Source organism: Cervus elaphus, chromosome 22, assembly GCF_910594005.1.
Source record: "Cervus elaphus chromosome 22, mCerEla1.1, whole genome shotgun sequence".
Taxonomy (NCBI): Eukaryota; Metazoa; Chordata; class Mammalia; order Artiodactyla; family Cervidae; genus Cervus; species Cervus elaphus.
In genome coordinates, this window is record NC_057836.1 from 34,066,099 (window position 1) to 34,080,780 (window position 14,682).

At 39.9% G+C, this 14,682-nt stretch overlaps 1 protein-coding gene across 5 annotated transcripts in view; it reads right to left on the bottom strand.

The window, feature by feature from the left end:
• Positions 1 to 14,682, bottom strand: part of BCAT1 (branched chain amino acid transaminase 1) — a 123,639-nt gene that overhangs the window by 31,813 nt on the left and 77,144 nt on the right. The gene's annotated exons all lie outside the window — the stretch shown is intronic.

The window sequence follows — 14,682 nt, forward strand, 5'->3', positions numbered from 1 at the left end:
ATATACTCTTTTAAGTTATACTCCACGAACAACAAATAAATATATATATGAGCATTAAATGTGGGTACATTTTACACAAAGTAACAGGACAATTGAGTGTGATGGAAAATAAAGACACATTTCACAGTGGAAATGACCACTTCTGGGTCACTTAGAAAATTCCTTTATAGAAAGGCAGGACTTCTAGGGTGATCCGTCTGCAGCGGGCATTCAGCAAACTGAGAAATGTACTACTTAATAGTCCATGTTTTGGCCTGGAATGCAGAGAAGCACCGCAGCCATGTAAAGGCTTGAGAACGATTCTGCTGGGCAAGGCAATTAAGGGACAGAAGAAAAAATATAATTAGAAATAATTGGGGAACATTTTTCAAAAAGAAATTTTTAGGGTGCTCCAAATTATTTTTTTGATCCAAAGAGTAGACTAATTTAGAAAAAAAAAAATTCCGTCAGTTCTTAAAAAAGATTAGTTAAAGGGGACAATTGACAAAGAATACTGAACTGGGACTTCCCTAGTAGGCAGGTGGTTAAGAATCCGCTTTGCTGGGACTCTGTGGGAGAAGGCGAGGGTGGGATGTTCTGAGAGAACAGCATTGAAACAAATATACTATCAAGGGTGAAACAGATCACCAGCCCAGGTTGGATGCATGAGACAAGTGCTCAGGGCTGGTGCACTGGGATGACCCAGAGGGATGGCATGGGGAGGAGGGATCAGGATGGGGAACACATGTAAATCCATGGCTGATTCATGTCAATGTATGGCAAAAACCACTACAATATTGTAAAGTAATTAGCCCCCAACTAATAAAAATAAATGAAAAAAAAAAAAAGAATCTGCTTTGCAATGCAGGGAACACAGGTTCGGTCCCTGGTTGGGGAACTAAGATCCCAGATGCTGTGGGGCAACTAAACCCTCACACCCCAACTAGAGAGTCCATCTGCTGCCATGAAAAGTCCCCATCGGCCTCAACTAAGACAGGTTAGCCAAGTTGGTTAATTAATGTTTTTTTGGTTAAGTTTCTATCTTTAAAAAAAAACAAGAACAATGAACTAAGGGGATACTGTAAGAAACACAGGACTGACCAGTGACCCATGTAGGGTTTCAGTGTGAGTCACATAGGCGAGGGACACCAAATTCATGGAATGTGTTTATAGGAAAAACTAGTTGGTCTGATTTAAGAGTAAAAAATAATTAGCAACCCTCAATAATTACACGGTACTTTCAGGTTTCCAAGACATTCGATAGCCATTATCTCAGAAAATTCAACAATCCGGGAAGTTAAGAGTTGTAATTCCTATTTCTAAGTTAAAGAAACTGAGGCTCAAATGATTCACCCAGAGTTTTCATTATTAAGTTCTGGACATCCTTCTACTTTTAGTCCAGAGCTCTTTTTCTGATATCAAAATTTGAGAGAGGGGAAAAGAAAAAAATTCGGTGAAATTCTCGAGATTTCCTAATGTGAAGAGAGTTCAAACCAGACCTTCCTTCCACCCTCAGCCTTCACCACAGTCTCATATTCTATGCACCCTCTGCTCAAACCATATGGAATCCTTTTAGATTCCTCCTTGCTTTCCTACTCAAAATATATAAGTAGAAGGCCTAACCCCTGATGTGAATGTATTTGGAGATAAAGCTTTAAAGGAGGTAAAGTTAAATGGGGTCAAAAGCCTGGCAGCATAGTCCCAATTCTGTTGGTTCTGTGGGGCTCTATGTGTGTTCGGTCATGTCTGACTCTTTGCCACCCCATGAACTGTAGCTCTCCAGGCTCCTCTGTCCATGGAATTTTCCAGGCAAGAATACTGGAGTGGGTTGCCATTTTCTCCTCCAGGGTATGTCCCTGACCCGCAGATCATACCCGAGTCTCTTGTGTCTCCTGTCTGGCAGGTGGATTCCTTACCACTGAGCCACGTGGGTAGTCCTGTTATCCTTCTAAGAAGAGACACCAGAGCATATGTGCCCTGCGACCTCCCACTACAGAGTGACAAAGTGGACCCCTGGAAGCGAGGAAGTGAGGCATCACCAGAGACCAACCCTGTTCGCACTTTGACTATGGGCTCCCAGCCTCCAAAACTGAGAAAATGAATTCTGGTGTTTAAGGCACCTAATCTTTGGGACTTCCGTGGTGGTCCAGTGATTAAGACTCTGCACTTCCACTGCAGGGGGCAAGTATTTGATACCTGGTTGGGAAACTAAGATCGCGAGTGCCTCATCTTTAAAATCCTGTTGTGGCACCAGGCTTCCCTGCTGACTCAGGTAGTAAAGAATCTGCCCATGATTCAGGAGATGTGGGTTCAATCCTTGAGTTGGGAAGATCCCCTGGAGGAGGAAATGGCAACCCACTCCACCAGTATTCTTGCCTGGAGAATTCCATGGACAGAGGAGCCTGGCGGACCACAGTCCAGGGGATTGCAAAGAACCGGACTTTGCAAAGTTTCTGTGGCAACTTTTGCAAACTTTGCAAACTTTCTGTGCCACTTTCTGTGGCAACACAAACCAATCAAAACATCCCCTCTCTCTAAGTAATACAAACCCTTAAATCTCTATTTATATGTCATCTAACTGTCACTTCAGGAAATGCGTTCCAGTTACAAGCCTAGGTGCTTGTGTTACACGGTATTATAGCATCCTCAAATGTAGATAAAATACCCATCATGCTTTCTTACAACTGCTTATTTAATTCTCCACCACTCAGTCATCTGTGCACTCCATGAAGTGCAGGACCTTTGCCTCCTACACAAAGCATCCTCTGTTGTTTGATATACCAGGTACTGATTAGACATCGGTTGAACTGTTGGCCATCTTAATAAGACATTTATGGAAAAGCGCTATGAAACTAACTTAGATGACTACTTAGGAAATTTGAATTATTTTATTTAAAAAAAGCTGATGTTAATCCTTATCTGTTGAGTTGATGCCATAGAGAAAATGTTCCTGTCTCCTGCTTCATTTCCTTTAGTGCTGGCCTTCAGACTAATGGGTAATTAATATATAGACACTGAAAGAATATCATGGGGAAAACAAAAGCCAAGCATTTTCTGAGACCTGCTATAAAACAGGTAGGGGACAGGGCTGAGTTTGTTTCTCAGTCCTGTTCAAAGAGAAAGACTATACATTTAACATTAGACAGAAAGGCTAACCACTCAGCTCTGTTTTTTTTTTTAATTTTTCCAATAAAAATGATGTTAAAATTTAAAAAAGAAAAAGATGGTTAAAAGAAAACTAAAGCTCAGGTGAGAGCACTTTACAATCTAATATTATGTAAAAGCAGTGATAATGTACTGGGTTAGAATAAGGATTAAATTAGATATCTGTTCAAAGTTCCCAGGGTCTGATCTTTTTTATGCATCCAATAAATACCAATTTTTACTATTTTTAAATAAATAATACCTGATAATAGTAATAATGGTAAATAAATTCAACATGTACCAATTTACAGGACATTCAGATGACATTAAAATGATTGTAGATCTGAGCACTGAACTAGTCAATACTCAGTGTTGGAACTGTGGAGAACGAGTTGGTCCTTGGAAAAAAGACGAGGATTCCTGTACTGATGATGTGGAACATATAGGTTGGTAAATGTGAAACATAAATAGAAATTTCAGCATGAATTATTAAGCAAATGGCTAAGAATATGGGATGAGGAAGTACCCAGGGAGAGCCAAAATGAATCACTCTTAGGAAAGCCATGCTTCATTTCCCTTCTAAAGTAACTCAGGATCAAGGGTCAGCAAATTTCAGCCTGCTGCCAGTTTTGTTTTTAAGTTTCACTGGAACACATTCTTTCATTCATGTGTGGCCTATCGCTGTTTTTGTGCTACAAAGGCAGAGGTGAATAGTTGCAAGGAACACAAAGCCAAAAATATTTAACTACCTGGCTTCCCAGGTGGCGCTAGTGGTAAAGAACCCACCCACCAATGCAGCAGACATCAAGAGACGTGGGTTCAAGCCCTGGGTCAGGAAGATCTGGAGGAGAGCGTGGTAAGCCAGTATCCTTGCCTGCAGAATCCCATAGAGGAACCTGGCAGGCCACGGTCCACAGGGTCACAAAGAATTGGACACAACTGAAGACACTCAGCATGTACACACACCTGGCCCTTAACAGACAATGTCTGCCTTCCTCTGGATGCCAGGAAAATGCCACAGGCTGGTATCACCTTAGAACCAGGGTCTTCTCCCTGACCTAGCCTCAGTGCTCAGACCTGGACTGCAGGATTCCATCCAGATTGGTTCAATGAACTGGGCCAAACAAGCCTCTGGGCTTGGAGGAGAGCAACAGGTAAGACCAACACAGGCAGCTGGCAACTGCAGCAGTCTCGCCTGTGAGCTGGCTGACGAAGGGGGAAGGATGCTACACTCACGAAGAGCCCTCTCTGTGACATGAATGTCAGGTGGAGAACCACAAGCCAAGAAGCAAGGCGGGGGTACTTGGATGTCCCTCCATCCCGTATATGTCACTGCCTGCTGACATTGTCACCTTCAGAAGTAGATGCATGATAGAAGTAGAATTTGGGAAATCTTGTGACTCTCTGATCAGTTTTCTCTTCCTTCTTAGACCATTGACATCAGCTTAGAAACACGCCATAACACCTCCAGTCTCAAAAAACCATTCTCCCTTTCTCACCCGCCCCACTCCAAGTACCCACTCATCTCTCTGTTCCACTGCAGAGCAGAATTCCTCACAAGATTAATGCATACTCACAATCACAACCTCCCTCCTCTCATCCTCTACTGAGTCCATGACATTCAGGCTGTCAGTCCCACTACTGATGTTTAAGATCACCAAGGACTCCACGTTGTCACATCCAATAATCAGGTCTTGGGCTTCATGGCACTGGTCCTGTGGGTGGGACTTGCCACAGTTCATTGCGTCTCCATGTTCTCCATTTGGCTTCCAGGACACCAAGCCCTCTTGTTTTTCTTTCTACCTTCCAGGCTGCTACTTCTCAGACCCCTTAGCTGACTCCTCTTCCTCTCCCTTTCTCTACATGCTGGCCTGCCTCAGATCTCATTCCTTGCCTTCCTTTCATCTCTCTCTACAGCTATCTCCTTGATAACCTCATCCAAGCCCCAGACTATAAAGGCATTTTATACTAAAGACAGGAATGTAGCACTTAAAACTCCCAAATCTCTCCTGAATTTCAGTCTGGTGTATCCACCCACCAACTTGATATCACGGGCTGAAATTCCCACAAGACTGAACTCTTCATTCTACCCATCGTCACTCCAACAAATAAAATCCTCTCCTTCACTTTCCCCCATCCCAACAAATGGTCACTAACCAGCAGTAATAACTCCAAAGCAAAACTAGACATCTTTCCTCTTACTCTCATAAAGATCTAAGCAAATTTTGTGAGCTGTAATAAATATCCTTGAATGTCTGTCTTTATGTGCACCCGGGGATATGTCTATAGCATAAATGCTGTAAAGAAAGTCTGCATTTTTTAAAGATCCAAATTCAATTTTTCCTACACTTCCCACTATATTAATTACAGTTCTTATGTCTGTTATATTGACAATATAATGGTTGATCAACAGGAGACTGGTTATATAAATGACACCATTCTTTCACAGATTCTAAAATGTCTACTTTTTCACATTTAATGTGTCCGAAATCTGGGCTCAGCATTTTATAATTGCTGTTGGCTAAGCAGCAATCATGGGAAAGTTGTTCAGACTTAGAAATGGCTGTTCATACTGATGGCAGTTCCAATAGTCTATGGGCAATGGTGAGGCTACAAATGTTGAGTAGGCCATATAGAATGTCTTCAAAAAACTACATTCTGATTTAGCACCAAAAAATTACTACAAGGAAAAAAGCAAAAACAGGAATGGGACATGTGTTTGTTATTAGTGAAACAAAAATGTGTATTAATATTAAACAAGTGCAATTCAATATTTTCTTGAAAAGCAATAACCAAGTCATCTAATGGGACCTATGGTCAGCAGAAATTCATAAGATAATGTTGTTAGCTTTTGTTATTAAGATACATGTAAAAATAAATATGCCTGTCACAAGTGGAGTAGTGCATCTGATGGCAGGAGAAACTACAGATATTCTCAGAGAAAAATATGCATTTCAAAAAATAAAAGACAGGTATGACTCATTCACAAGTCACTCAGGACTATCTAGAAAAGTGCTGTATCACGGTGTAATTGGCAATGTCTTTCCATATCAGTGAATAAAACAATGCTGCCTCATAATTTATGGTATCCTGTATTCAACTAAGTATGGCATAACATACAATGAAATAGCTTACAGTTAGGAAAACGAGGGCAAAAAGTGGACAAACTGATTTTTTAATGGTAAAAGACTCGTAAAGGCACTTCACAAAAGGATTTCTGACAGTCAGTATGTGAAAAGGTACTCAACATAATTTGGCCTCAGAGAAGAGAAAATTAAAACCACAAAGAGATAAGGCAAAATGGGCAAAATTAACAAGATAACACCAATGTTAGCATGAATATGAGGCAAATGGAACTTTCACACATTGCTGGTGGGAGTGAAATGGTACAAACACTTTAAAAAATGGCAGTATTTAGTAAAGATATAGATATATTTTTATATATCATATATAATTTCTATATATATGTGTATGATAGCACCTCTGGCCCAGCAATTCATCTCCGAGGTTAACACTGAAGAGAAGTATGTATGTAAGTCCACCTTAAGATACACGCAAAGATGTGCACAACAGCTTTAGTTAGAACAGTTGGAAATAACTCAAATGTCCATTTGTAGACATTTGGCCCCAGGGGAGGAGGGATGGGCGCGTGACTGTACTGGGGAGGGGAGGAGAGATGACAGGAAAGGATATAAAAGAGTGTCAAGTGTCCTAGCCATATTTTAATCTTAACAGGGTGTTGGGTCCACAGATTTTCATTTTTATCCTTTAAAACCTTGCGTGTGTGGGGGTGGGGGCAGGGTGGGTGGGAGTAGGTGTGTTTCGTGTAGTTTTTAAAAATCTTGATTGCTGGCAAAAATTGAACAAAGAATTACTGTCATTTTATAAAAAGGAAGGCTAATACTTAACGTACAAACACATGTAAGCAGGTATGGGTGTGTATATTTATCAATATATATCTCTAGAAGGATATGAGAAAACTGGCAGTAGGAATTGCTTAGAAGAAGGTGAACAGTGGACTCTGGATCAGAATGAGAGTAGGAAGGAAACTTTCTTTTCATTGTATGCTTTTGGTACTATTTTCATTTTTACCAAGTTTTTCCTTCCCTCAAATCCCTCCCTGCTTAAAATTCCAGAAATACACTGGCAAGTTGCATGTGAAAATTGCTATTCTTAAACTCAGAAGCATTGTGAATGAACTTTAGACTTAGTGTGACTGTACATGTGTGTTAATGGATACATGTTACATATTGTAAAATACACAGTACAATATAGAAAATCTGCAGCGATTATTGTCAAATATAATTGAGAGCAAGAAAGCTGATAGCTCAGGGAAGGAAACAAAACAGACACAAAGGCAGACTTAACACTATTACAAGATGGGGGGCAGGGGGACGCTTCCCTTGTGGTTCAGTGGTAAAGTGTGTTCACTTTTGCCAATAGAAGTGTGTTCACTTCTGCCAACACAGGACACACAGGTTCAACCCCTGATCCAGGAAAATCCCACATGCCTCGGAGCAACTAAGCCCGTGTGCCATAACTATTGAGCCTGTGCTCCAGAGCCGTTCTCTGCAGTTTGAGAAGCCAAGGCAATGAGAAGCCCGTGCACTGCAACTAGAGAAAAGCCCATGAAGCAACAGACCCAGGATGGCCAAAAATAAATAAATTAAAGAAAAAAAAAAAGAAAAGATGGGGTGGAGGGTTAAACTGGAGATTGGGATTGATATACACACCCTACTATATACAAAATAAACTAAACTAATAAAGACCTACTGTATATATAGCACAGGAAACTATACTTAATACTCTGCAATGGCCTATGTGGGAACAGAATCTAAAAAAGAGTGGCGATATATATACATGTATCCACTTACCTGGTGGTTTCCCTGGTGGGTCAGGGGGTAAAGAATCTGCCTGCAATGCAGGAGACCCAGATTCAATCCCTGGGTCGGGAAGATTTCCTGGAGAAGGGAATGGCAACCCACTCCAGTATTCTTGCCTAAAGAATTCCATAGACAGAGGAGCCTGCTGGGCTATAGTCATGGGGTCACAAAGAGACGGACATGACTGAGCTCCTTAGGCACACACATGCTCATGTATAACTGATTCACTTTACTGTATAGCAGAAACTAACACATTGTACATCAACCATACTGCAATGAGAATTAATTTTAAAAAAGATTATACTTTACCCCAATGGACTGCATTGACATGCTTGTCAAAATAAGTTACCATAAAAAAGAAAAAAAAAAATAGGAAAGAAATTATTAGTCCCATCTGAGTTATATTTCCATAAGCACTCTTATTGAACCACGCACCCATTTCTTCACAAAAGTGACCTCCATCTACCAATACATTCATTCATGGATCTGACACTCCACAAGCTCCATGAGACACTGACTTCCACGAAGGCAGGGAGGTGCTCTTGCCTAGCATCGCATTCCAAGACCAGCACGTAAGGGAGGCTGCAGAACAGAGGCAGGAGAAAAGGGGTTCTGATTTCACCTCTGTAGGCTAAGTTTCCTGTCTCTCAAGTGATGCCAACGGCACCTCCTCACGGGGCGGCTGTCAATTTCTGCAGGGAGAGCCCTACGCGTAGCGCCCAGCACTTAGGAGAGCTTCACAATGTCAGGTGAAGAGTGCAACAGCAGACTGGACCACTGTGTTTCATCAAAGAGAACCAGGATTTCCCTGAATGAAAGGAGGCAAGACTTTCTTGAGATTGAAAAGTAAGATGAGCCTGGGGTATCTTTCAGGGAAACAGTAACTCATTCAACAATTCCTTAAGTTATGTATTTTCAAACTGCTCATTGCAGTATCATATAAGTGGACAGGGAAACGGAATCCCAGTAAGAGAACTAGGACAAAGTGTAGTACATGTCCAGCATGGGGAACTGTATAGCAGTTAGAAGTCATGGACTGTCTCTTCCAGAATAATGGAAATAAAATAAAAAATAAAAGGGACCTACTTAAACGCAAAAGCTTTTGCACAGCAAAGGAAACACAAAACAAAAAGACAACCCACAGACTGGGAGAAAATATTTGCAAATGATATGACCAATAAGGGATTAGTCTCCAAAATTTACAAACAGCTCATGACGCTTAACAGCACCAAAACAAACAACCCAATTGACAAATGGGCAGAAGACCTAAATAGACATTTCTCCAAAGAAGACACACAGATCGCCAATAGGTACGTGAAAAGATGTTCAACATTGCTAATTATTTGAGAAATACAAATCAAAACTAAAATGAGATATTACCTTACACCAGCCAGAATGGCTATCATCAAAAAATCCACAAATAATGCTGGAATGGGTGTGGAGAGAAGGGAACCCTTCTCCACTTTTGGTGGGAATGCAAATCGGTACAGACACTAGGGAGAACAGAATGGAAGCTCCTTAAAGAAATGAAAAAAGACTCACCATATGACCCTGAAATCACACTCCAGGGCATATCCAGAGAAAAACATGACCCCAAAATATACATGCACCCCAATGTTCATTGCAGCACTGCTTATAATAACCAAGACATGGAAGCAACATGCCTATGGAATGGATAAATGACAGAGGAATGGATAAAGATGTGTGTGTGTGTGTGTGTAAGAAAGAAATTTGCAGCAACATGGATGGACCCAGAGAATATCATTCTGAATGAACTAAGTCAGACAGAAGGAGAAATATCATATAAGATCCTTATTATGTGAAATCTGAAAAGAAGTGATATAAATGAACCTACTTTCAAAACAGAAACAGATTTACAGACTTTGAGAATGAACTTCGGGTTGCTGGGGGGAAGATGGGAGAAAGGGACAGCTAGGGAGTTTGGGATGGACATCTACACACTGCTATATTTTAAATGAATAACCAACAGTGACCTACTGTATAGCACATGGAACTCTGCTCAATGTTATGTGGCAGCCTAGATGGGAGGGGAGTTTGGGGGAGAATGGATACATGTATATATATGGCTGAGTCCCTTTGCTGTTCACCTAAAACTATCACAACATTGTTTGTTAATCAGCTATAGCCCAATACAAAATAAAACATTTTTTAAAAAAGGTGGTGGACTGGACCTACACATAATAACCTGGATAGAAATGAGAAACACAGCATGGAGGGAAAACATTAAGAGACACAGTGAGGTGTGTGGGACGAAACCATTTATATAAATTTTAATTATGGGGGTCCAAGGTAATAAGAGACACTTAAAACACATATAAACCAAAAGAATGTTCATTCAATACATGAGAATGATTTCCAGAGACTGAAAGAAGGGATGGAAAAGGGAATAAAAAACCCAAGAGATGGTCACATTCTGCCCCAAATGCTAAGTGGTATGAACTGAGGGGTATCATTATTAACTAAGTGCACCAACACTTCAAAGTAAAAATAAACAGAATAATAAATAACTATCATCTCCTGTGATAATGTTGAAATGAACAAGAACAGCCTCAAGAAGATGTGGCATGATAATAGCAAGCTGATCATCACAGACCAAAATCAATGCAAACAAGCTGTATCTCTAAAAACAGATAATTGACATTTGAAGATACAAAAAAGGGGGCTATTAATATGAAACATGTTAACAGTTATGCAAGTAAGATTTTAAGATGGTTTATAGCAACTGAATGAGATACATATATAATCTCAAAAAGGACTGCAAAAGAATACATTAAAAGTATGGACAAAACCCAAGTGAATGATTACAAACTGCTGCTCTGATAATCAGTTTTCAAATCTGTTGAGATTCTTTCATTTACAGGCTAATTGTGAAGGGAAAAGATGATAAGACGTATAAGCATAAATAAACCAGGGCTATGAATAAAGAGAATTCTTTTCATGGAAATTGTTATGACTATAGGTAAAATTATGTATGGAATACAAAGACTTTACAAGGTGATAAAAGGAAAAGAATGACAGGTCTATGAATTTTTTTTAATTTAAATATGATTTCAGGTTTTATCTAATTTCTAATTAACAATCAGCAGCAGTTTGAAACACTCCAGCTTTTAATTTCTAAGCTTTTAACTGCTGCTGCTGCTAAGTCGCTTCAGTTGTGTCCGACTCTGTGCGACCCCATAGACGGCAGCCCACCAGGCTCCCCCGTCCCTGGGATTCTCCAGGCAAGAACACTGGAGTGGGTTGCCATTTCCTTCTCCAATGCATGAAAGTGAAAAGTGAAAGTGAAGTCGCTCAGTTGTGACCGACTCTTAGCGACCCCATGGACTGCAGCCTACCAGGTTCCTCCGTCCACGGGATTGTCCAGGCAAGAGGACTGGAGTGGGGTGCCATTGCCTTCTCCGAAGTTTTAACTACGTGTAAATATTTCAGAAGACGTTGATTTAAATGATGCTGAAATTCTCTCTTTTTTTACGTTTATTTTTGGTTATGCTGGGTCTGCATTGCCACGCGGACTTCTCTCTAGGCGTGACAAGCAGGACTTCTCTCTAGGTGTGGCGCGCAGGCTTCGCTGTGGTGCAGAGCCCGCTGTGGAACACGGGCTCCAGGGTGCATGGGCTTCAGCAGTTGTGGTCCCCGGGCTCCAGAGCATGGGCTCAATAGTTGTGGTGCACAGGCTTTGGGATCTTCCCAGATCAGCGATTGAATCCAGGTTTCCTGCACTGGCAGGTGGATATTTTTACCACCGAGCCACCAAAATTCTCTTTTAATATCAGAATATGTTTGGGAAAATGAATGATCTTAGTCTCTATATTTTACAAAAAGCTTATGTAATACTGTTCAGTATTTTGTTTAATAATGTAAACTTTAGAAAAAAAATTTTTTTTCAACACTCTCTACTCACTGGCTATTTAATTAGTTAATTAGTTATTAATACATGTCCCAATAAATACTCCTCTGTTTATTACCATCCTAAATCTCAAAGGATTTTAGTAATGAATCCAATTATTATCAAAGAAGGCCAGAAGACATGAAGAATTACACAAAAACGTTGGTACATAGGTATTAGGACTTCCCCATAGCTCAGATAGTAAAGAATCTGCCTGCAATACAGGAGACCCAGGTTCGATCCCTGGGTCAGAAAGATCCTCAGGAGAAGGGAATGGCTACCCATACCAGTATTCTTGCCTGGAAAATCCCAGGGACAGAGGACCCTGGCAGGCTACAGTCAGTGGGGTTGCAAAGAGTCAGACTTAACGTAAAACAACTTAAAAAATGAAGAAGCTGTTGATTATAAGACCCGTAAAGAAGCACAGTACCTTTGAAAACGTAATGAAATCCATAAGTTGGTGTCAGAGTTACTCTCAGATTATATGGCAGCTACTAAGCCTTCCTGAGTGTGAGAAGCAGTAATTAATAACAGACTGTCATGTCACACCTCAGGAAAGTGAAAACACTTCTGCCCTTAAGATGAAGTGAAATTTTCAAAGATAAAAATATTTCCACCTTGGTACTAGTTTGCAGTTCCTGGAGGAAATAAAGTGTTAAAGACTGCTAGACATACTTTTAATTCTTTCACAAGACTTGGGATGGCAATTCTATTGCAAGTTTTTTAAAAAAATCTCTGGAGACTTTATTTAAAAGCAGAGTGTTTGATCTTGGATCCACGGATTTAGATTATTTGGGTTGAGTTGGGGCCCAGTAGAAATATGTCTATTGAAGAATACAGAATATTCTCTATACACAAGTGAGTGCCATACCAGAGACTACAGACCTAGTACATGTGAGCAAGTTGATGGTTACATCTTTTTAAAAATTACCCAACTCAAAGTAACTCTTGGATAAAAGACCCACTTAATCAGTTAAGATAACCATGAAAAGAAGATGAAATGACAGATGTAAGCCAGATGCTGCACACAAGACCAAAATATCAGATAACAGATACAGAACTGCCTGCAATTCTATGAAGGCAGAGACAAGACAGAGCCATCAGAGAACCAAGTAACATAAAAAGGCAAGGAAAAGTTAGTCATCCCAGATGGAAGAATCCCACTGATCTGGAACCCATGGGCACCAACCAATCCTCCAGCCTTTATCTCGTGTATCAAATGTAGATACCATGGAAAGGCAATGTGTGATCATTACCAGACTGAACTATACAACATTTGTGTGGTGTGCAAATGTTTAAATCTACATGCTTTACTGAATGCTATTTGTAACATGCTCATTCTGAATGCCTGGTGATTTTTTTTTTCTGCCTGTACCATGAATTAGAAGATTCTAGTTGAGAATTCCCAGGGACAGGGGAGCCTGGTGGGCTGCTGTCTATGGGATCACTCAGAGTCGGACACGACTGAAGTGACTTAGCAGCAGCAGCAGCAGCAGTTGATATAAACATAGCAACCAAATATAAACAATGTTGACATCAAATGGTATCAGACTTTTCTTTCAATTCTTAGCTTACTACTTGGAAAGCAGATATTTAAAAATTCTTGACTCTGAGATCCAAAGTATGATCAAATATATAAGCTGATAGAGTGCCATGGGAGGGGACTACTTGGCAGGATTTTTGTCACTGAAGTTCTTAAATTTGGTTGAGCAACAGAATATTCAACTGGAATATCTTGGGATTGGTATAAATACGTGTATTTTAAACACTATCTGGGTAATTCATACAAAAAGATTTGAAGACCATCAATAAAGTAAATTATTGGGAGTATCAGTCAGACTATAAAATCAGACTTAAAAGCTTGTTTAACTCTACATTACATTACAGAATTTCAGGAGCTTAAAGACTTGACTAAATCACAGAACTAGAAAACTAAAGACCAATAACTTTCATAAGCACTGACACAAAAGTCCTTAGCAAAATATTTGCAAAATGCATACAGCAAAACATAATGTGAATTATTCACCATAATCAAGTAGGATTTAGCCCAAGAATACAAGTTTGTTTTAACATATAAAGATGAGTTAATATAATACATTATAATAGAATGAAGGACAAAAATCACATTATCATGTCAAGACATTTAGAAAAAGCATTCAACAAAACCCAGCCTCCATTTATGACAAAAACTCTCAACAAACTAAGATGGGGAAGAATCAGGTCTTAGAATGGGAAAGCACCCCAGATCACTAGAAGGTAGTGTTTTGAAAATTTAAAACTGCTTCTTCCTAAAGTTAAATAATAATATTTTAAAACTCAATAATATTCATATATCAGAAACTTAAGGAGAAGATGACTCTTTAAATTGTTCCAATTCTTTAACAGTTATTAGGAAGACTGCAATTTATGAAATTCATTATCCAGATGCTTAAGTCTTTCAAAAGGCATCAAAAGAAAGCCAAAGGACCACTTAGGTACCTATCCTCTGGCCTTATATATTTCTCTATTGCTTACATTCATATGACGCAGTGGAAAACCTGGCAACCATACAATTACCCCAGAGAGAGCAAATTATACTACAGCAAATGCTCTGTCCCATTTTCCATATGCCACACCTTCCTCATCCACCATCTACAATCAATCTCCCCCCTCACATCACCCATTCTCCATAGGGCTAACCCTGCTCAGTAGAGGAAGGAGACAGGGACAAAGTCTTAATATTTTATACCACATACTCACCCACACAGATGGCTGTGGTCACTTAAAGTA